This window comes from Dromaius novaehollandiae, chromosome 24 (assembly GCF_036370855.1).
Source record: "Dromaius novaehollandiae isolate bDroNov1 chromosome 24, bDroNov1.hap1, whole genome shotgun sequence".
In the NCBI taxonomy this organism is placed as follows: Eukaryota; Metazoa; Chordata; class Aves; order Casuariiformes; family Dromaiidae; genus Dromaius; species Dromaius novaehollandiae.
In genome coordinates this window covers 5,346,674-5,369,076 of record NC_088121.1, presented here as the reverse complement: position 1 = coordinate 5,369,076, position 22,403 = coordinate 5,346,674, and the positions used below count along the sequence as shown (strand labels likewise).

Here is a 22,403-nt window from a genome sequence, read left to right as displayed (position 1 = left end):
TTTTCCTATTATTATGCCTGGTTTATTCTTGCATTGTGTATGCTTGGCTTTTTAGCTTTGAGTTGGAGGAAGATGGTGCATTCTCTCTTAATTGGTACCAGCCACTCACTGTTGATTTGTTTTAGCTAGAGGGGATTTTCTTCTGTAATTACTTATGTGTATTTGAAGAGAAGCAATGTAATCAAAAGTGGGCATGTTAGGCCAAAAGTTGCAAAGTCTCCATCAATATCTTGAAAAAGTCTAGCTGTAGCTCCAAGACCTTGTTTTGACTTCTAAATGAGGAATTGCGCAGTAAGGACCTCTAAAGTAAGGGGTTATTTGATAAGGCCCGCTTTTTGTATAACTTGCCCCTGTTGTACAGGTCATTATATAATTGCTGGGTTTGATCACTGTACTTTTTTAAAACAAGGAACAAGCAGTGACAGGCAGTGAAAGCTAATCGGTGTGGTATCTGTGCCGCAGAGCATAAATGTGGAGGATTCTTGTACTGGCCATCGCTCTAGCATTAATATCAGTTATAATAACTGTCAGTAGAGGTCACAGTCTTGCTGATCCAATGTGAAAGCTACACAATCTTGTTAGCAGATACTGCAGCACAGGAAAGAGGATTACATAGCAATAATAGTTCATAGTGCATCTTTTTATTACTTTCCAACGATGATTGATGTATTTTCAGGTGTATGAATGACAAAATACAGAACTTACTGGTGTTAACTTAATTTCTTAATAAAATATATGCTTGATGTAATACCTGAAGTGTGCTCTTCTAAATAACCTCTTAATGATCCTCCAGCTTGCCTTAACTTAAGAAGATTAAGGAATTAATGTCAAATTACAGACATAACTGCAAATCATATTTACTCTGTGCAGCATGCAGGACAGCTGGACAGTTGACAAACATTAAATATAGCTTTAAGATGCTTTATTCTTCTTAAAGGAAGCATCACAACTGCTGTAATAATTAAATGTTCATATGTTGTGGGGAAGGGGAGGATGTCAAAGACAACTGTATTGAGCAGTGAGACTGTGGTTCTGTTTTGTGAAGGCAAATTCAGACAGATCTGCTCGGTAACTGAAGATGTCAGTTTAGTTCTACATTAGACAGTTTTTTGCACATGTCAGCAAAGTCCAGAATGATAATGGTTTTACAGCTGAGGTATATTCGTTGCAGTGGGTTAGTTTTGGTGTCAGATAGCGATAAAATGCCCAAGATCGTTGTTTGGTTTACGTAATAATAATGGAATTATGGTTGGGTAAGCAAATTGATACAAAAGAGAGAGAGAAGATGCACAGACTTCGGTTTTGGGAGGCTAAAATTGTTGGTGAAAGTTGTGGCATAATTTCCGAATATATTAATTTTGGTGTAGCAAGTTAAAAATAACTTATAAGAAGTCTTAGTTTCTTTAGCTGTAAGTGGCTTATCTTAATCTTTCTGTTTTGGTTAGGTGAAAGGGAAATGAGTTGTGAGGAAACACTCTTTAGCAAAGGAGGAGGAATGCTTCTAAGATTTACTGGTCAGTTGAATTGCAGGTAGTATGTTTTTTAATATGCATTGTAGGTTGCGTGGTTTCAGAAGCAGAACAGTAGTGGTTCAACAGAAAGAACGCTTTATGTTTAAAAGCAGCGGCCAGATTATTGATCCTCTTCCACAAAGGAATTTGTATGGGGAGATGAACCAAAGATTTGTAGCTATCAAAGACTGTATAGATCCGTCTTTCAACAGATGCTATTTTTAACCCCTGCGTTCTCAATTATTTGTTGATTTTGATGATCAGGGTAAATAAACACGTATGAAGACACAGGTTTCAAACACTGAATTGCTTCTTGCACTCGCAGCTTTTAAAACTGTGAACCACTTATGTGACAGATTATGAAGTTGTGAACTGGAAGTGTGCTAGGTATGTTAGCTAAATATTACATTTAATTTAGATCTTAAAGCTATGGTTTTATAGATGTTCTGGCTGAAATACAGATATCTCAACAAATGAAAAGATTAATCCAGTAAGATTTGGGTTAGTTTGGCACTTGTTTCCATCGGGATATTGCTAAAGATGATGTTTAGAATGATAATATTTAAGGCTTGGAAACAATGCTAACCAACTTGAAATTATCTCTCAAAGTCACTCACACAGTATGTTTCTCTATTTTAAAAATATATTTTCCTTGGGGCATTTGCTTTTGTGATGCATTGATCAAAAATAAGAAAATGTGTAGAGACATAGCTTAATCTTTTAGATTACACTAAACAGGATTTCTGAAGGATGGCTTTTGCAGTCCAAGTGGTCTAGCCTGGTATTACGCTAGCTGCAAAATGGCAGTTGTGGCTGTGAAGCTGAATTTTTGGCTTGTATTTGTTAAGCAATTGCAAGAGCAGCTGCTTCTTTCGAACACTTCCCTTGCAACAGCTTCGGTGTGTGTGGTTTTTTGTTGTTGTTGTTGTTTGTTTGTTTTGTTTTTATCTTTATTTTTAAGAGATACTTTCTGGGCAGTGACAATGTGTGGGAGAGAGAAACCATTCATTTCTGCCTTTTGGGCTTTATGTTGAGCTTGTTTGAAAAACTCTTATGTTTTAACTCCTTGTTTCTCCTATGATTTATTCTTAAGAAAATGGTTATTTGAGGATAGAGCTCTAAAGACTAAGAATTCAAGGCTTACAATTATTGGCTGTATCCAGAAGCGGGGGCTTCAAGGGATCGTACTGAATCCCCTTAGACAAAGGATGAATATCCTCTTCAAAGATTAGAAGGATAATCATAGATTTTCTGAAACAGAAGATATATCTCCTGTGTGAGATATGTGAGTAAAGCTCAGGAGCATGAGCATGTACGTTTACCTTCTATCCTTTCACAGAAAATGCTATTTCTGGACTGGGCAGTGGGGGATGAGGAAGGCCCCTTTCCTTTTGGTTATGAACTTAGATTGCATTCACAGCTCTTTAGAAATAGCCTGCATTGCATGACTTGCTCGTTGTTCTCAGTCATCAGCTGTGAGTATCTAGTAGTAACTGCTTAGTTTGGATTAAAACAAAAAGACTTCATTAAATTGTACAGTCTGTTCAGGGACTCAGACTTGGATGAAATGAATCACTAATAATTGCGAATTGATTAATAGTTAATTTGATGCTCTCTGCTGCTTTCTCGTGCCAGTGTTATCTTTTGCATCTACCTGCTTTAGGCACAAACTTCAGAGTCAATGAGCAAGAATTTAATGATGTATTTCCACACAGCAATAACTTATCCTCATATGAGGTTGAACTGGGCCTTTGCACAGTAGCTGGATGACTAAGTGAATTTTTAATTAAGTAGCTGACATCCTATGCTCTAGAATCTTTCACTTAAAAATAATAATATTCCAGTTCTTATGACTGTGAGAAAATCTTACAGACATGACCAATGTAAAACAGATCAAGAATGGCTGTTTGTAATGAATCTGAGGAATAGCAGCTTCAGTATTCACTTCACTAGAAAGTGACACATGAAGTCTTTGAAAACAAAACATAACCTTTATTAAGCATGAGCTAGTTAACTCTCCATCAAAGTGACGGAGAAGTAGCAATTCTTTTGAGCAGCTTTGTAACTTAATGAGAGGTGGTGTCTGTCTTTGCTATCAGCACACCCATAGGACAGATTTGGGGTAGATAACTGGTTTTTTTGTTTTTTTTTCCTTACTGACTTTTTAATGTTCTCCTAAATACCTAATAGCTTTATTCACTTCATGATGAGGGAGGCAGCTAGAGCTGCCAGTGGTGTGGGGCTGGTAATGAGAGGATCTATTTCTTGCTGTTGATCTGTCATATGAATGGTAGCATATCTATTCAACTCCTGTGTCTGAAGAAAGAACAATTCTGACATGGAGACCTGCATCACTTCATGAAATGAAAGGATTAAGTACTGGTTAGGTTTTCACGGGTATGCAGAAGTTGCATGATGTTATCCAGAGACCGTTCATGCATACCTCTTTTCAAAAGGGTCCACGCATAGGAGAAAAGAGATCAAGGTGTTCATGTCCTTCAGATTTAAGGTAAGATGCCCATCTCATCTTCTGCAGTATGCCTTCCTCTGAATTATTTAGTGTGGTGGAGATCAATATCAGTAGCTCGTGTCCTCTTCCACTTTGGTAAAAGACTGATAAGGATGGAAACACATACATCTTTCTCTAAGTGATGACAAGTATGTCCTAAACAGTTGTGTTTTCCAGGATTGCCTTGTACTCAAGGTAATTCCAAGAGTTAAACCCCTTCAAATTGTTGGGTTATTGGAGTTTGTACAGAAAGGGGTATGTTTTAGATTGCATGATGCCATTGTAAAACACTGATTTTTTTTTTTTTTCTTCCTGTGTCTGTCAATAGACAAGAAGAGAGGTCTGTCTCATGTGAGTTTTTTTTTTTTAAATGAGCTGGGCGAGTGTGGAACACTAATAGGCACATGACATAGAAAACTTTACATCTTTTTAGATAAGCATGTTGGTATTTTCTCTCAACTGAATACATACCTGTATTCTGGGTTGTGAGTATATGGATTTGGGAGTAATTTCTGTCTTAAACTCCATTGCTTCCACAAAACTGAGATGGGAAGTAAAAAAGAAAGGAGGTGCTAACTCCAACAAAAGAAAAGCCTTGATTAAGTTGTCATGGTCTGTGATGAGTTTTTGGTGACAAAATTGACTTGATGACTACAACACAGTTCTGTTCCTAACTGCCATTATTTTTTCCCCCTTTAAACTTTCATGGGGAGAAAAACTTGTCAGAAGTTATAGTTACAAGTACTGTGATTTTTAAGGAGAAGGGCTGTGAAGAATGTCAGAACATGGTGATGCTTAGGCAAAGTATTTCAAAATGGGCATCTGTGAGAGGAAGCTGAAAATGAGGCTGTTCTGCGTAGGTGATTTTGAAGTTTGGTTGCTACTAAAACATTCAAATGTTTTACATGCAGTTCTTTTCTTTACACGATACAATGGAAAGACTCCCTCTGGGTACTGGTGTTCCAGAGGAAAAGTAACTGGTTTTCTTCTGGAAAGAAAACCTTCCTAAACACCAAAAGTGGGTGAATGAAAAGGTGCAAATGTATGTGAATGAGAGGCTTGACTGCTTGGTGTCTGTTGTTGTTGAGCAGTATTTATATTGGGAACAATTTTTTTTAAACTCTTCTGGAAAACTGGAAAGTTTTTTACAGGCAGAGCATTCTTGCTGTGGATGTAGTACTCTTGGAAAAGCTGTGCTATATGTAGTAAAAATACCCTCCCTTCATAAATTAAACTTGGAAAGTTCAATTTTGTAGCATCACACAGTTAGGAAGAACCTTCTTCTGTTTGGCTAAGTCGTCGTGCCAGACTGTGCGCATTTCGGAACAGCGTTGGTGTTGATTCCCAAGTGTATATTTGAGCTCTGTACGTGGCACCCAGCCTGCACTGTTCTCTTCTGGAGGTGTATCTTAATCAATGTGCTCTGATGCTATCTGCATCTACTGATTAGATCAGAGCATATTTTAAATCTATTGGCTTTTGGCTTTAGCTGTGCGGTGAGCAGAAAGGAGTCTTTATTTCTTCTCCATCCAGCTTAAGTTAAATTGTTTCAGCTTCAGACTTGCTTCACATTTTACAGTGAAAACAGCTTGTGCATCTCTTGCGTATTTTTCCTAGAAATGTCAAATCTTTTAAATGCAGTTACTTCTTAAAACCACAACCACCTGTGCAGCTGGTAACATATCATACCGCTTTCGGCAAACAGGTAGAATTACTGCTTCAGGTGAAAGACCCTGTGGAAGTATCTTATTAAACAACGTAAGTGGATTGTGATTAATGCCTGTAGAACTGCTAAAAACCTTCTTAAAGGTGCTGATAGTTGTGCGAGACTGCCAAAATTGCTTGAGGCGATGTGACACCATTCCACCTGTACTATTTCATGCTTCCCCCATCTCCCCTCCAAGCAGGAACTCTGAATGTGTAGATGATATATATGCTTTATGTAAATGCAGACAATAAAACACTTACATTTTATTATTATACGGTATAGATGATGCTCTAGTTTTGAGGCCTTTTCCCCCGATGTCTGGAAAATACTCTTGTGCTTAGTGATCTGTAATGGGTCTGCTACCAGCTTTTGTGTAAAAATCATCGATTTTAGAAACCTGCAGATGTGAGTGGTATGAATTCTTTAAATGAGGGCCTTTGTGTTTTGGTGTTTATTGCTTGATGCCATTAATAAGGAAAAGACTCTAGAGGGCGCTGTAAGTCAAGCTAGTCTTTTCCTTCTTAGCTCTGCAAAGATTACATTTCACTGAAGAAAAGCAATAAAAGTTGTTATGCATTCCTTCTGTCTTTCTCTGAACCAACCACATGGCATCTTGGTGTACTGGAAGCATGAATATGGCCTGGAGAGTTATTCTGGAAGATGCATCTTAATTATTTAGCTCTTGGGGATTCCTTCACAAGGCTTCAAAAAAAAACCTGGGAGCACCAACATCCTACCTAGCATTTTCATGCTGACTTCAGTCATTTGGATATATGAAGCAGCTTTTGAAGCAGCTTTTCAGGCCTTTTGTAGAGCATAAATAAAATGCTGAATGGTTCATACTTGATGGCACTTTCTTACTATCTTGGGTAAGAGGTGAAATACTGCATTTTGCCTCAAGATAGTCAAAGAGCAAGAACAGGTGGATTGACCTGCTGTGGGGGGGGGTGGGTGTCTTTTTTTTTTTTTTTTTTTTTTTTTTTTTTTTTTTTTTTTTTGGACATTCCTTTCTAGCAGTTAGTAATAACTGGTAATAAAAGATATAATAATGTGCGAATTCCACACTGAGATTGTGTAGGGAATTTTTTTCTAGTGTTTATAACTGACCCTGTAACACTTCAAATGTGATATTTTTTTCTTATATTTGTGTGTAAAGTCTCATGATCCTTAACAAATAGCTAAGTAACTGTCCTTGCGGGGATATTTCCTGGTTAGAGATTATGAAGACCCAGAATGCTAATGTTTTAGCCACTTTGTGTCCAACCCCAGCATAGGATAGCAGATTCCATATCAAATTCCTTTCAGGTTTGACAGTTGCAGTAGGATGCAATGTCCGTGAAACAGCTGTATATGACCATGGCAGAGTATTAGAAGTGCTGATGGCATTTTAGAGAGTGCCCAGGTATCAGTCTCAGTTGTAGCTCTCACTATTAGATCCATTTCCTAAATTAAAAGTTGAGGTCCTCTTCACAGATATTTTAAAACCTGAAGATAATGTTGGCAATAATTTTGTAAGAACAGGACAAGCTTCCAGGTCATTTAATTTGGGTAGCTTTTAAGTAGAACACCCACCTCCCCACCCCCCGATGTTGCTTAAGGCCTTATCTAAAGTTGTAGTTCTGGTTCTTACAAGGCTAGAGAATATTTACATCTGCAAACATAGTGTCCGTTCAGACTGCTGCCCCTTTTCTTTGCTTATGACAAAAATGATACTTAATTTCTTTTATTCCTCAAAAATCTTGTCTTAATTGCTTGGGATGTACAAATGATTTTGGTATGTACAAATTTAGGACGTGCAGTTGGGGCTCCGCTCTTGGGTTTTACTGAGTATACGTCACCTTTCTCCTTTGGAAAAATATAAATTTTCTTTGTTAGTATATATTCAGGTAATATAAATAGTTAATTTTTTACCATTGACTTAAGAGAGGTTCTAAGGATAGTAATTGTTTCAGCCTGATGGAAGATTAAAACTTGTCTCCCATGTCAGTTATTAAATGTGGGAAATAGCTGCAGGCTGTGGAATAAAATATTTGATTTGCAGTGTGGCTCTGAAAGTCAATAATGCAAGAACTGTATAGATTTGTTTGGTATAAAAGCTTCATTTAGGAGGAGGAGAAAAAGTAGCCTAGCAGACCATTTCTGGTTGTGATTTCTATTTTAAGAGGCTGAGTCCCAACGTGGTGATTTTTGTGGTATAATGATGGTAATTCAGAGCTGGAAGATGAGCTGTCTCTAATGTTGTGTCTTTCTCAATGTTACAGCTTTTTATCAGCAAAGCTAACAAGAGCTGAACTGTGTAATGCATGGAGTTTTCCTTCTCAGGCATTAAGGTTAAAGTTGTTATAGGCATGTTTGTTAGCTTTTGGCATTGAAGTGTGCTTTGGACACTTGCACATTATTGCTGTGGATGTATTTTTCTAGTTAACATTGTGAGCAGTTGCGTAATTTGAAAAGCTGTTACTTCTCTTGATCCTGACCTATAGCAAAAATCAATGTGTTCAATGCAGTCTAAGCTAATAGGAATCAAACTCACTGAAGCATGAAGATGGTTTAATCAACAATGAGCTATCTTTAAAGGTTATTTAAAAACAAAACAGAACCAAACCCCAAGTCAAACCCTGAAGCTAAAAAGCAAAACAATGCTTCAAACCTGAAGGTAGATTCATGGAGGGGAGATGATAAAAGTTTTTGTTTTTGAGGTGGATAGGTTTCAAAGTCTTTTCTTTAATAATTAAAAAAAAAAAAAAAAAAAAAGCAGACCTTTACAACTGTGTATCTTCCATCTTTGGATGAAGTGACGAAAATGAAGTCTAATTATGGGTTTCTTTGTAGTGGAAGCTATGGAAGGTACTTTGTATATTCACTCCAAAGACTGAATCAAACAGGATTATCAGGCTTGCTTTTTACTTCATTCGTCCAGTGACATCCACTTATTTTAAATACATATTGTGTATCTGTGGATGCTTATTGGTGTCCTGTGAAGAGTTTCAGATGAGTTATTAGACTAGTTTGAAGTAAAGATTCCATGTATTTATGTGATCCTGCCGGGACAGATTGCCCCTTTTTAACGTTTTGGGGGAAAAAATGCTGGGCAGATGAATAGATATGGTTTAATTGGATTTAAAAGTAAACCAATTTCTACTAGAAATGATGTTAGACCAGAAACAAATAACAAAAAACGTGTTTTATGTCAGCTATGTTGAATCAAACATTTTACTAGCACTAGATCACTAGCTTGTCCTGTTGTGTTGGAGAGGGTGCGTAAAAGAAGATAAAGCCACTTCTGGAAAGAGAATCCCAAACTCCAAGCCTCACACAGAAACCAAATATTGTGTGAAACTTCAACCAAAACCAATGTACTTTATTTTAGGCCTGATATGAGCTGTGATAGATTTTTCTTTTTTTAAGTATTTCAGAAATGCACTGAATTCGTACATTCTTTAGCATTTTAAACAGTACACTCTATATAGAGTTAGGGAATGGGAGCCCGTAGAACTGTTTAAAACAACTGTCATCAGGAAAAATAAATACCCATTTTTTGACTTCAGCTGTGACTTGCCACTGGCAGATAATACTGTAATTGGAGTGAGTTCCTTAAAGGAGACTTTGAGAACGTAGAAGTGAATCAGCAGGCTAGAACAAAAGCTTTAATGTGCCAATAAACCTGCTAGGAGAAAAGCTTAAAATGAAAAGGCTGTTAAACTCTCACCTACACCAAAACTTCATGCCAAAATTAAGACAATTTGGTGAAATGTCAGTTTAGTGTTTGCTAGCATGAGAGTAAACTGTGAAGGAGGGAGGAAGTTTTTAAAGGCTGCGTTGACTTGCTCAGACGATTCAAAATGTAGACTGAGTAGCGTCTCACTGTAAAGTTGTAGTTGTTACCCACAAATCTGATAATTTTTGTTTCCCCTAGGCTTACTCTGGGGGAGAGAGTCCTGGTGTTGCAAGGTGACAGTGGCCTTTGATAAACTTTTCTGCCTATATATTTCTGTGAAGTGCTTGACCCTCTCTGTCCATTCTGCTGTGAATGTGTGCTGAGTGGGTTTGTGCTCTAGAATTATTTTGGGTTTTCTGTTCTCTGTTGTGTGAAAGATTGTGGGCTTTGAGGTGAAAGTAGCAAGGGGAGCAATAACACCATTAGGGGTTTCATTGCTATATATATTTGGTTGCCCATCCCTGTGGAAAAATGTGGATGGTATTGGAGCTGGATTGGGTAATGTACTGGGAACCATTGCTCATGCAACCGTAGAGGGAGGCTGGCGGTGTACTGTATGTTACTCTCCTGGAATTGCATGCAGTGTTAATATTTAACCACTTTAAACAAAGATGCTTTACCACTGAGTCTGAAAATCCAGGCTTCGATTATAGTTGAGTTAGCTTTCCAGTGTCCCCTGCTCCTCCGAACTATTTTCAGTTGAATTTTTTGTTAGCTCACTGCTTCCAGTTCTCTGCTTAATGCATCTTTTTCGGCCAAAACCTGAGCTACACACTGGCATCCTCGTGGAAGTTAAACCTGGGCAGTGGGACCCTTTTTGTTTACTGGTCAGCAGGAGGGTACTTGTGCTTCTCACTGCCTGTGTATGGATGCGTGAATGTGAAATTACATGTGTGTGTTATTGTAGACCTGTAGTTTGAAAACTTCCAGTCTGAAACTTGACAGGCTGAAGGTTAAAACAGGAAAAGTGGGCATCCTAGTGAGATGCGTTCTGCGACTGCTTAATGGTGCATTTATTAGAGATGCTGAAACAGAAAGTGTAACCTTTAAATTATGTTTTCACATCTTGATACGCCACCCTTAGCACATTCAGTTCTTAAAAAGCAAAGAAACAGATTTTTGTTTGATGAGGAAGTTGCCTGCCAAACTTTAATACAGGTCTTAATGGATTATTAATGAACTTGAGGTGTACGTGTATACTTGCTGCTGACAAAACACTAACATTAAAATTCAGCAGTTCCTGTCAGTATTCTAATCAAAGGCTGGGCGTTATGTTCAGGGGAGAAGGAATAATAGCCCATAGGCTGCCCAAAGAACACCTTGATGTTTTGTGTATGGCATGTCTCAAGATCTGCCTGAACACCTCTGGATTTTTTTTGCACTTTGCATGTTATTTTTGTTGTTCTTTAATTCATGTCTTGATTAATAGAGTTGCTAGCTGGAGAGGGAACTATGTATATTAAAGAACTTTGTGCATTATGCCTTGTCTTAATGCTTTCGGGGGGGACTGAACACTTGTAGGGAAAACTGAAGAGTTAAAACTTAAACTGCAAAATCAAGTCTCCGCGTGCCCTTTGGGTTTCTGGAACACAGTATTTTGGTGGCTTGTCAATACCGTGTTTTAGCAGTCTGACACTAGGTGGCATGCTGCGACTTGGCCATGTTGGAGGTGAGCTGATGGTCAGTGATTACTTTTGAGTCCTTTTCACGGAAAGAGAGTCTGTCTTATGTTTCTATTTCATGGCTTTAAAGCTGCTTATTGTTAATATTAGCAACCTGCCTCAGAGTGTGAAAACACTTGCATTTCTTTTGTCAAAAATAGTTGTTTTTCTTGTAATTTCATGTAGAACATGTAAATATTTTCTTCAGTGCCTGTTTTGCTTTCTGGCAGTGTCCCTCTGATAGGCACATGTGCGTGTGCTTCAGTTAGGGCTTGGTTTGCTATTTGCAGTAGTTTTCATCAAAGATGATGTTTTTGGAGCAGAAGTTTGGAATAGGAGGGAAGGGTATAAAAGACAACTAAACAAAAGATCTGGGATGCCTCGTACATTAACTCATTTTTCTGATAGGCCACTGAAAGAACAGTGCCAGGGAAAAACAGCAGAGCCTTTCTAAAAGCATTGGGTTTACGTGTTTTTGCACTAGCTGCGTTACATGAAAGACCAAGGGGGAAAATTAGTTGAGATTGGTATGTTTTCACTTAAGAATTTAGAAGGAAATTCAGAGTCTGACTTTCAGAATATGCTCAAGTGAAGGGGGTTTTTAAGCACTTAGGAGTGTGATTTGTGTTAAATGCTGATAGGAAAATGTAGGTTGTTGTGACAAGTAGCACAGAACTGATTGACATTAAAATTTATAGCAGTCTCCACTGTTTTCAGGGGAGGGCATTTAATTCGCTAGTATGAAGGATGCTGAACTAATTGCCACCTCTTCATCTGTGATATGAGAAATAGCTTATTGTGAAAATAATTTTGAAAGGCTTTTTTGACCATTAACTGGTTGATAGTAACTATCAAAAGTCTGTTGCTTCCCTGTAGTTCACTTAAAGCCTCTGTGTAGGTGGCTGAAGACTGCTGTATGAAAGATGTTTCCACTTCAGTAAGTTCTTATCTGTTTAAAAACAAATCAAAAGAATTTGGGACTAGCAAACTGCTTAGATAATTCTGCATGATTTAAGAAAGTTCATTTGCACTTTGAGCAGTACAATTTTGGTTTTTTTCTTTTTATCAAGTCTTCCAAAGTGTAAAGAGCCCTCTTTCAGTAGGGTAGAAGGTCTGTTTTTTAATCCAAATTCCTTAAGATAGAGAATAGAAAAATGCATGAGTAATATTTGGTTGTAATTCTTGGTATAGTGGTGGGTGGTTTTTTTGTTGTTGTGTTTTTTGCGGAGGTAAGCGGGGTTCTTACGTATTTGATGCACATGCGTGTGGGCAAGTATCAATTTTTGATAGAAATACTGATTCTTTCTATGAGATGGAGGTTGTCTTGTTCATTTATTATTATAAATGAGTTGGGGAGGGAAAGGGAGAAGAATAAATCTCTACCCTAACTTTATTCCATAGGGGGCAGGGGGAAAACAAAACCTGGATTTAGTTCCATACCTAGGTGTTATCTTCAATAATTTGGGGAAGTCAAGGGTTTCTTGCCCACGAAGCTGCAACTGAATTGTTAAGAGTCTGGAACCATGAGATGCCATTTTTTCAAGACTGTAGTAGAAACTTCCTGTTTTTAGAGCTTATCTGACCCTCCTGAGGGAAAGATTGTTATAGCTATGGTCACATCCTGTGGTTATTGTCAATTAAAAATCTATTGAGTTTTCTGAAGCCCTTGAATGTAAAAATGATTATTACACTAAAAATTGAGAGCTGTAGTCACATTTTTTTATCCCTGCTGTGACTTTAGTAAAAGACCATAAATCCGTATCAAAATTTATGTATCTGTTACTTCAGTGTCCGCTGTACTTGGTGTGTTGAGAAAATTTCCTAGTAAAGAATCTATCTTATTCTGGAGAGGTTATAAAGGAAGCATTTGGCAGTCATTTCCTTTAGCTTGTGAGAATGAGCATGCTTTATATTATAATAGTTTAAACATACCAGAGGCTGTTGATAGACGTATCACATTTTCCATTCCCAAAGTTACTTTTAGTTGAAATTCTAAGGAAGATTGGGCAAACTTCCATTGTTTTATGACTGCTTAGATAAAGAGTTGAAAAAGATGTGTGTTTACTTCTCTTCCTCCCTTTCTTTAGTTCCCCCACCCAGAACTTTGTACAATCTACAGCATATCTAATTACTAAGAGTTTTATTTTGTTTGTGTGTTGTTTTTTCTTTACATTCAGCTGAGTACAAAGGGTATTTTGCTTTTTAGCCCATTGATTAAATCTTCAGATGTGTTAATTATTCCTTTTAAACCTGGCTTTTTTTCTTGGCAAATACTTGTTTCCTGTTTTATTGTTGTTTTGTTTGCGATAATACCTTCTAAAATTATAAAATCTGTGTGCCAAAGAAATCTTGTAGTTAAATGCAAGAAGTTGCTAAACAGGTTGATGTCTTGCTGTATATGTACCACAAAATCTGGCAGATAAAACTGGATTTTGTTTTGATATTCTTGATTGACTGTGTACCCTTCTGTACTTTGGAGTTTCCCAGAGCAGGTATTTTCCACAAAAGCAAGGTTGAATTTATGTATTACTCATTGAGGAGCAGGGGAGACGAGAGAAACACTGGATAGGGTAATTTCTCCAACTTGCAAACATGAACTTTTTTTGCTTAAATTTTTATCTTGCCTAGTTTATTTTTGATTTCCTGATGTTAAGTTTGTAGCTGGAGCTTCAATTTACCCTTCTCACTATTTACTCCCTAGCAGCTTTATCACAGTATTCCAAATGAATTTATTACATCTAGAATATATCAAAGTGCATAAGAGCTTTTATTTTAAACATCTTGCCAAGTCGCGGAGTTTCCCAGCTTGTTTATCCATATGACTCTCTGTCATTTTTACTGAACTCCTCCCAAAAAAAGCATGCTGTGTTCCTAGCTGCATTTGAGGCACAGCTACTTTGGAGCAGTGTACTTACAATTAAATTTCAACTGTTGTTTCTCCTCTTGGGGGTGTGGGTTGTTTGTGTGTTTTTTCTTTTTGGTTTTTTTTTTTTTCTTCCTCCACACTGAAGTTGATTTGAAGGGTTTATCTAGCTGGCAGAATTGAATCTTTGTAATTTTGGGGAAGGGTATGGGTTAACATTACTGTGAACATTTGTTTAATTGTATGTGGACTTGAGATTGCAAGGATAGCTCCTAGCAGGCTTGGCTACTACTGTTTAATTTTTTTCTTAACACCTGTTAAAGGTAGGCTTTTTTGTTAAATCTTGAGCTGTGTAAAAATAACTTAAAAGATTTTTTTTCTTCAAGAGTTTGTAAAATGGAGTTGAACAGGACGTCATGCCCTTGAAGTCCCTATCACTGTTCTTCGACTAAGGTGTGCGCTGACTGTACAAACAGTAATATTTTGGCTGCATCACAGGTTCTGAAAGGGCTGGGAAGGGACCTGGGGTAACTTTTGTCTTTACCTAAGAACGATGAAACAATTTTGTATTAACAAGCAGTAAGTGTGGTTTGGAGTGTGAGGTGGTTTTTTTTTTTTTTCCCCCTTCTCTCTCTCTCCTTCTTTAGACAAGTTTGCGCTCATGTTTCGCTCGTGTCGGGTGGACTTTGGTGCAGAGGTGCTGCCTTGTCCTGAGCGCCCTTCGGGGGATGCAGGGCGCCGCGGCCGTTACGGGTGTTCGTGCGTGGAACCTCCACGGTCGTTAAAGTGAGGTTAAGTCTGTTGGAGTTGGTCAGCCTCTTGCGTGCAGGTAAGGTCCTCCTCTCCCAGAGCACTGAGGTGGTGTCAGATTTAATAGTGGCGTGGAAGGGCTTAAAGCTTGACTTGTGCTCCTCTGAAATATGAACCTGAACACCAGCTTCTAAGTAGGGAAAAGGAAAGGTGCATTTTTATTCCTGTATATAAAAGCCTCATTTAAAAAAAAAAAAAAAAAAGAGTCATAGTTCTTGAGCCACAAAATTCATGATAGAGTTGGTAGTTTGATTTAGCAGGTTGTGGGTTAGATGCTGTGTGCCTGGAAGTTCAAAACGAGAAAAAACAACCCCAACCTCTGAAGGCTCTTTGAAGAGAACAGATTCTGTTTGGGGATTTGAGAAAAGGCAAGAAAATGGTTGATCTAAATTTCAGCAGTTAAACACTAAGTTAAAGTAACTCTTCATGTGCTGATTTTTAAAGACTGTTGCTTGCTGCCTATGTAAACTTGCTGGGGAGGGAGTGGATAGGGCTCTGTTCAGCTGTGTGCAGAGCTGCACTCCCCTAAGACAGGCTTGGATTACAGAGTGAAACTGCCTTTTGATTACGTTGAAGCAATAATAGCATTACACTGACTTTCCTCATGGAGATGACTTTGGTGTAGAAAAGCACCTTCATATGACTGGGCAGCAAGCTGCAGCTGAATCAATGCTGGGACAAGAAACTGCTTAAAAATCATGTCATCTGCTGGGTATTTATGTGCACTCATCAGATCTGCAAGTGTAGACAGGACTTGCCTGCTTTGAGCAGGTTGGAGAAATTTATGTGTAGGCAGTAATAACCATCTTGTCAGGAGCTGAGTATCATTTATCCTCAGCTGTGTTTATACTAATAAAACAGTCCGTTATTTGTAAAGGAGGAAAGTGTCACCTCTAACTTGACCAAAGGTTTTGTGTTTAGAATAGGCAGAGCCCAGATGTTTCCATGTTGAATTGAAAGCAAACAAAAACAGGTGATAAGTATTTGCCATTCTCTGAGCAGTCAGGAGTGGTCCTTTCCTACTAGGAGCTCAGCCTTCCTTTCCTTCCCTCTGCTGGGGGATCCTCAACTGACTGTTGGTCTCAAGAATTCTCTAGCTAATTTTCAGGCTTAAGCTGTCTCTACTTAAGGCTTTTTATTTTACTGGAGATTTCCTATCATTGCTGTTATGGCTGGGAACATATGTAGTGTCAGTGCCAGTAGGGAAACTTTTGAGGAGTGGAATTACGTGGCCCACAACAAAAGCAGTGTTGTTACAATAGCACTAAGCTGTTAGCTTGTTCTCCTTGAACCTCCTTCCCTTCCTCTTCCCCCACCTCATTGCCAAATCCGAAGGGCTTGGCTTAGGAGAAGCTCTGAAGGGTGTTAAGTCCCCTTTTATAAATAGGTTCAGCTTAGCAAGGGTTTAATGTGTTATGCTTGTTGCCTGCTTAAGTCAGGCAAGTAATGTTATATTAGCTTTTAGAAAATGCTTGTCATGATCGGATCTCTGTGTGTTCTTAAAAGTGAGTCTGAGGCATTTTTTCTTCAGTACAGTTTGTGCTAGCCAGGTGGTATGCTTGAACCTGCTCTAAAAAATTAAAAAGTAATTAGATGACTTCAGAGTAAACAGTGCTTTTAAATGTTTGTGGGACCTCTTTGTCTTGGATGTCTTAAAAAAAAAAAAAAAGTCAATTTACCCATTTAATCTGTCTCATCTCATTAAGTGTGCTTACAGTTGATTTGTGTTTCAAGTGTATGCGTATCTGGTAGACCTTAAACTGCTCCTTTGGAGCAGTTTGTCTAGCGGGTGAAATATTTATGCATACCTGATGATGGCTAATTCTCTCTGAAGGAGTGCAGAACACTGCAGCTCCATAGATCTTGTGGCTTGGGGGGGTATATCTGTACTTAATATTCTTCAAATTTGGTAAGACTCCTGTGAGAAGTTATGAATTATTCCTTTGCCTTATGACTAGTATGTCTAGAAAGCAGCACATTTACAGCCCTTTGAAGATATGCTGTCTGTCACTTCTCAGCACTCAATCTTTCATAAGCTGAAGTGCGTAGGTACAGTGTACAAAGTGTTGCAGTGTTCACAGAAAGCAATGAAAACAGAGACAACTGCAAGTTAACGGGTGCTTTCCGGTCCTTAGCCTTAAGGAGAGAAGGTATGTGTGGGTGTAAGTGTACACGCTTTTAAACAATGTCGAGAATTATTGACAGTGAGTCAAAGCCTTATTTTTTCAGATTTCCAGCTTTTGTTTATTGTCACGACCTTAATGTTTCTTCAGCTAGGTATCCTATTTAATTATAATGCTCAGAATAAAATCAGATGTCAGCTCCCTGGGCTGCATGCTTAGGCCTGCAGCGTGGAGTGCTTTGCTTGTAACTGCATCCGCTGTCTCCTTTCATTATCTGTTAATGGCACTCGGCGTGACAGGCTGGTTCTGATAGATGGAGCCTGCCGGGAAACCCGGCCTGGATCGCGCAGCGAGCGGAGTCGCGCCCCTGCTCGTGTGTCGCACCGGGCATCCTGCGTGCAGCGGCCACGGCGACGGCCGGGCGTGCAAGGCCTCTTGGCGAAAGCTCTCAAGGCGGTGGTTGGGTCGCTTTGTAAAGCTCCGCTCGCGCCCTCTCTAGGTCTCATTCTCTGCAGTGTGTTTGCCTAACCCTCGTGGTGGTAGTTTTTGTTTAGATAGGCTTGATGGGTTTTGTGCATGTGCAGCTCGTGCTTTTCTCCCTCTTTTCGTACGTGCACGCTTCTGGTGGTGATGGTGAAAGGAATGCTGTTGGGAGGTTACCGTGCTGCGGCTAGCAAAGGTGTGTTTCATGACCAAGAAACAATCCTAATCTCTTCTGTTTTTTTTTTTTCCAAAACATAAATGAAGTCCCTATCACAAAATGGAGTTTGAGAGTGTTTTTGGTGAATATAACTGTGAAATGGGGGCAAATCTCTTATCTCATAGGGAAGTCAGTGAAAGATTAGTTGTTTCTGATACCCACGATTGAATGTGGTGGCTGTTCTGTTCCCTCAAACCCCAGGAAGCTGTCTGAAAAACACATGGGGCTTCAGGTGACTTCCCTGCCAGCTACTGCACTGCAAAATGCATTGGTTTGGCATTGGTTTGCCCTGGGTTTGCGAGGCAGTGTCTGAGGGTTAAGAGTCCTCTCCAGTTTGGTAGCTGTGTTCAAACGGCTGGATGCTGCACTCTGCACTGTTTGACAGCTCTCATCCTAATGGGATACAAAAAATTCTACAGCTTTACATTTTTTTAATTTAAGAAATGCATTTTTCTGGTATGTGCTGACTTTTGGGACTCATGTTCCCAAGCGGTTGGGACCTCTGTCTTAAGATGCTTTTGAACAAATCCCATCAAACACTATTTTTCAAATAAATGGAACTTGGCCTGGGTTAGCTTACTGCTGGAAAGCTCTTTTGGAAGTCATTGGAAGTAAATGCTTTCTTAAATGCACACTGGAGAAATAAGTTTCTTTCTGTGGCTTGCCAGGTGTCAGGCCATATTTGATTTAGAAAACTGAAGTGAGCATAAATGCAGTGTGGCTGCTTTGTGCTGACTTTGGGATTGATTTCAGCTCTGGCAGGTGTGGAGCTATCACACAGCTACAGCTACTTGGGTATGAAGCTTATTTCCAACCATTTCTTCCTTCTAGGATGGGCTCCCGTTGCGAAGCTGTTGTACAATGGATATTGCAGGAGCCGTGCTTGCGCTACGCACTGTCTTCAGTTTGTATCAATCACTGCGGTCTTGCAAGATGGCAAGGGCATTAGAATTAATCAGCTATTTGTACTTCAGTGTTCATGGTTTAAAGTAGCTATTTCTAGAAAGTACAGAATAAACTTGAAGCTGGCCTTTTCTGTCTCCTGATGGGCTCCACTCCTGTGCTGTAGTACAAAACAACATATAAATAAATACCTATGGATAAATAGAGGGAAAATATAGTGCTGTGCATAACATAAAGCATCTAGGAAAAAATAAGTTAGCAGACAGTACTTGAGGACCTTGCTCTAACTAGGTCTGTGAACCTTTTTTTTTTCTTGGAATTGTAAAGAAGCTCAGAGGAGGTATATTCCTTTTTTTTTTTTTTTTTTTTTTTTTTTTTTTTTTGTTAAGGCAAAATACTATTGCACAGCTAGAAAATGGGTTTTCTTGGCATGGAAAAGTGTATGTTGTCCTCAGATAATGGATTACATAGATGACTTTTTGCATTTTCTTCTCTGATAGAAATAGCAAAGCTTTGCTCCAAATTAAGTTGGTAATAACAGCTGAAAGATCATTGCTGTGGTGGTAAAGAGCAATGTAAGACACTTCGTGCAAACCTGTAACTTGTCTGAATCTAAGACACATGATACTCATTATTAAAACATTGCCAACCAAATGCACTTAAAAAGAACATGTTTTTCTCAGCAGATGGATTTCTGTTTCTAAGGGGGGGGGGAGGGAGAGGTGGCAGAAAGGACTTTAAACAAAATGGCTTACTGGTCGAATAAATTGCAACAAAATCCTTGTATAGAAGCGTCTTTAACGTGACACTGGACAGGCATCTCTTTCTTACCCATCTTAGGAGTGAGCACCGGGCGCGGACGCGTTCCCTCCCCCCCGGTTTATCTGCATTTCCCCACCCCCGCGCGCTGATGAGCGGCGGTGGAGGCGAGGCGAGGCGAGGCGAGGCGAGGCGCCCGGCCGCATTAATATTCCTGGCTGCAGCGGCGGGACGTGCGCCGCGGCTCCCTCGCGGGGATGCTTCGCCTCTCCGCGCTCCTGCCTGCAGATGCGCGTTCTAGCTGACCGCGCTATTAGAGAGCTGCCATCAATCACGGGGCTCCCGGTTCCGGCCCGGCCGCGCGGGGAGGAGGCAGAGGCGGGCCGCCGCCGCCGCCGGGGGAAGGAGCGCGTGTCTCCGCGTGCGCGCTGCGCCCCGCCGCCTGCACCGGGGAGCGGCGGCGGCACGGCCGGCCGGTGCGTGCGGGCCGGGGGCGGCGGGGGGGCGCTCCGCGCCGGGTTTTGCCCCGCGGGGCCCGCGGCATGTGGCGGCGCTGCGGGCGGCTCCGCGCCTGGCGCGGCGGCGGGGCCTCCTTTTGTTCGCCAGCTGCGCGCTCTGCCCTCTCGGCGTCCCCGCCCGCTCGGGCGGCAGCGGCCGCCGGGGCCGGGCCGAGCCCGCGGCGGCTGGCGGGGCGTCCCGGGGGGGCCGCGCAGCTGCTGGCGGGGCCGGGCCGGGCCGGGCCGGGCGCTGCCGCCGGCGCGGAGGCGGCGCGAAGCCCCTGGGTGGAGCAGCGCGGCTCTGCCCGCTGGTGCTGCCCCTGCGGGCCGCGCCGGGGTCTTCGGCGAAGTTGGAGCAAGTTGGTAGGTGCGGCGGCGGCGGCTGCTGCCGGCCCGGGAAGGGAGGCCGGGTGCTTTCGGGTCGCGGGGCTGCGTTTCCGCGAGGAGTGCTCTGCTTCAGGGCTCTGCGTACAAACAGCTAAACAGATGTAATGTTTTAAATCCTGCTTTGTTTTGTTTTAAGCGAAGGAGATAAGGAGCGTGTTTTGTTTAGCCTGATAGAAAATACCTTTTCGTTCCACTTCTGAAAATGGTGTGCTTTCAAGTTGTGATCGGTGCGGTGCTTGGTGCAACTTTTTTAACGATGTCTACTCTAATCTTGTTTCAAGATAGTGACAGGAGACCTGCTTGGCCACTTTGTTTCCTGAGGAAGAAACCAGCTCTGCTTTGTTTTACAGTTGGTTTTAAGCTCCTCTTGAATACATGTGGCTTTGCACTGCATGGGGCATTGTGTGGCTGGATGGCCTCCTTCGGAGCCATATGGGACTTCTGTAATTGCATGTGAATGAAAATGGCAGCTTTTTTTTTTTTTTTTTTTTAAACCTAAAATAATTTTAGGCATGAAATAGATGGAAGTTGAGAACAGAAATCCAGTGAAGTGTAGTTTGAAATATTCTGTGCTTCACCAATATGCTTCTTCTGGGAACTCGCAGTTTAAAGTAAACAGGATTTAAAACCCTACAGACAGAGGAACAGTATTCCAATGTAAAGCCATTAATCTGCGGGCAATTAGTTCCAGACATGCAACCAACACTGCATTTTTGTCAGATTTTTTTTTTTTGTTCTTACAGGCAATCACATTTTTGAATGCTTATGCCTAGTAAAATATCACAAGACAGACACTAACGATGCTTAACAGCAAGTTGAGAATTGTGTGGGAGCACCATTTAAAAGCTTTTATTTATTTATTTTTCTTCCACAACTCTAATTTAGTAGCATTTAAACTATTTTATAAAGATCTCTGGGACCAGTGAAAGGTGGGGTTGAGTCCAGAGCACTTGAGTGCTTGTTGTGCTCTGGCAGGCTGGGTGCTTGGCAGGCGGTTCTTGAAATGTTACTTGATCTGGCTGCACGATAGGATTACACCGTTTTTTTTTCCCTGTGACTGTTTGAAAGTGATGCATCAGTGAGTGTTGTTCAGTAGCATGTTTGAAGACTTCAGCTGCATGTATGCTCTTTAAACAGGTTTCCAGAGAAAGGCAGTTAAGAATTTGTCTTGTTTTGTGGTCAGGATTTATGAATTGAGGCAAGGGCTGACGTAATCTATCCTACCACTTCCTTTGTGTGTGTTTTATAGTTGATAGTGCTTTTTGTTTTACTTAAAATAGCCCTGACTGTTTCTTTTAAATACTTTTCTGTCTCCTTTATGGTGTGGCCTTCAGTGTAAGCGGACAACTTGTTAGAGTTGTACGTGATGATGCCTCTTTGAGGAAATGGTTCCTTCATTTTGTCAGTAAGCTTCAGTGAATTGCTTGTGTGTTAAATAGATCAGCCTTTAATTTTAATTAACATAACGATGTATACAGCTGTTCTGTCAGAATGTGTCGCCTGCAATTTTACTACAGGTTATGGAGAATCTCCTGGTGTCTCTCTCAGCCCCTTCTGTGCTTACTTTCCTTTATGTGAAGGGGACAAAATGGGCTTTTGTTTCCAGATCTCAGTGGTTAATAGCTCACCTGTGAGAGCTCTTGCTTTGATTTGGTGTTTGGGGAAGGAGCGAAAATAAGCTATTTATTGATAAACTCATCCTGAGCCTGTTCGTTCTGGAGTTGGAGGGGGTTATGCTATCTATTGTTCTTCCTTATGAGTAGCCGAAAGGAACAACCTACTTTGTAATGTCACAAGGTCAGTGACTTTTTGTGTTGCGAATGCATTATTACTATAGTGATTCATCTACCTGCAGTTAGAGTACTTACAGGGTTGTTCTACTCTCCATCTGGAAAAAAAATCTTAAAGTGCAGAAACAAAATGCCCTTCCTTTTTGGCCATAAAGATAGTCTTCCAACTGCTGAAATCCTGATTTAATGGGCCAAATTTCAGTAGGTAAAAAATACGCAGATCTCCATGAACTCAGGGGAGCTACCTCAGCATCAACTGCAAGTTCAGCTGGATGTAGCACGTTGTCTGAAAGTCCTGTACTGAGGGCCCAAACTAACTTCTAATGTTAGCATTTCATATGTTGGAGGCTTATAGGTAGAAAAAGCCCTAGTTCCTGTAACTTCTGTTATCTTGATAATGGGGTGTTGCAGATTCTTTAAAAGATTCTCTTGCAGAGATGCATTGTGTTCTTTAATGAATCTAG

General features: G+C 40.4%; 1 protein-coding gene across 5 annotated transcripts in view; it reads left to right on the top strand.

The window, feature by feature from the left end:
- RERE (arginine-glutamic acid dipeptide repeats) overlaps positions 1–22,403 on the top strand; it is a 262,953-nt gene that overhangs the window by 32,516 nt on the left and 208,034 nt on the right. Inside the window, exon 1 of one of the 5 annotated variants that reach the window (XM_064525533.1) lies at positions 19,451–19,741. The exons of 3 other annotated variants lie outside the window; for them this stretch is intronic. The gene's annotated coding sequence lies outside the window, so the exon portion shown is untranslated. Of the gene's footprint in view, positions 1–19,450; positions 19,742–19,999; positions 20,126–22,403 lie in introns of those variants that run through there. One more of the 5 variants, XM_064525534.1, reaches the window with a different exon arrangement.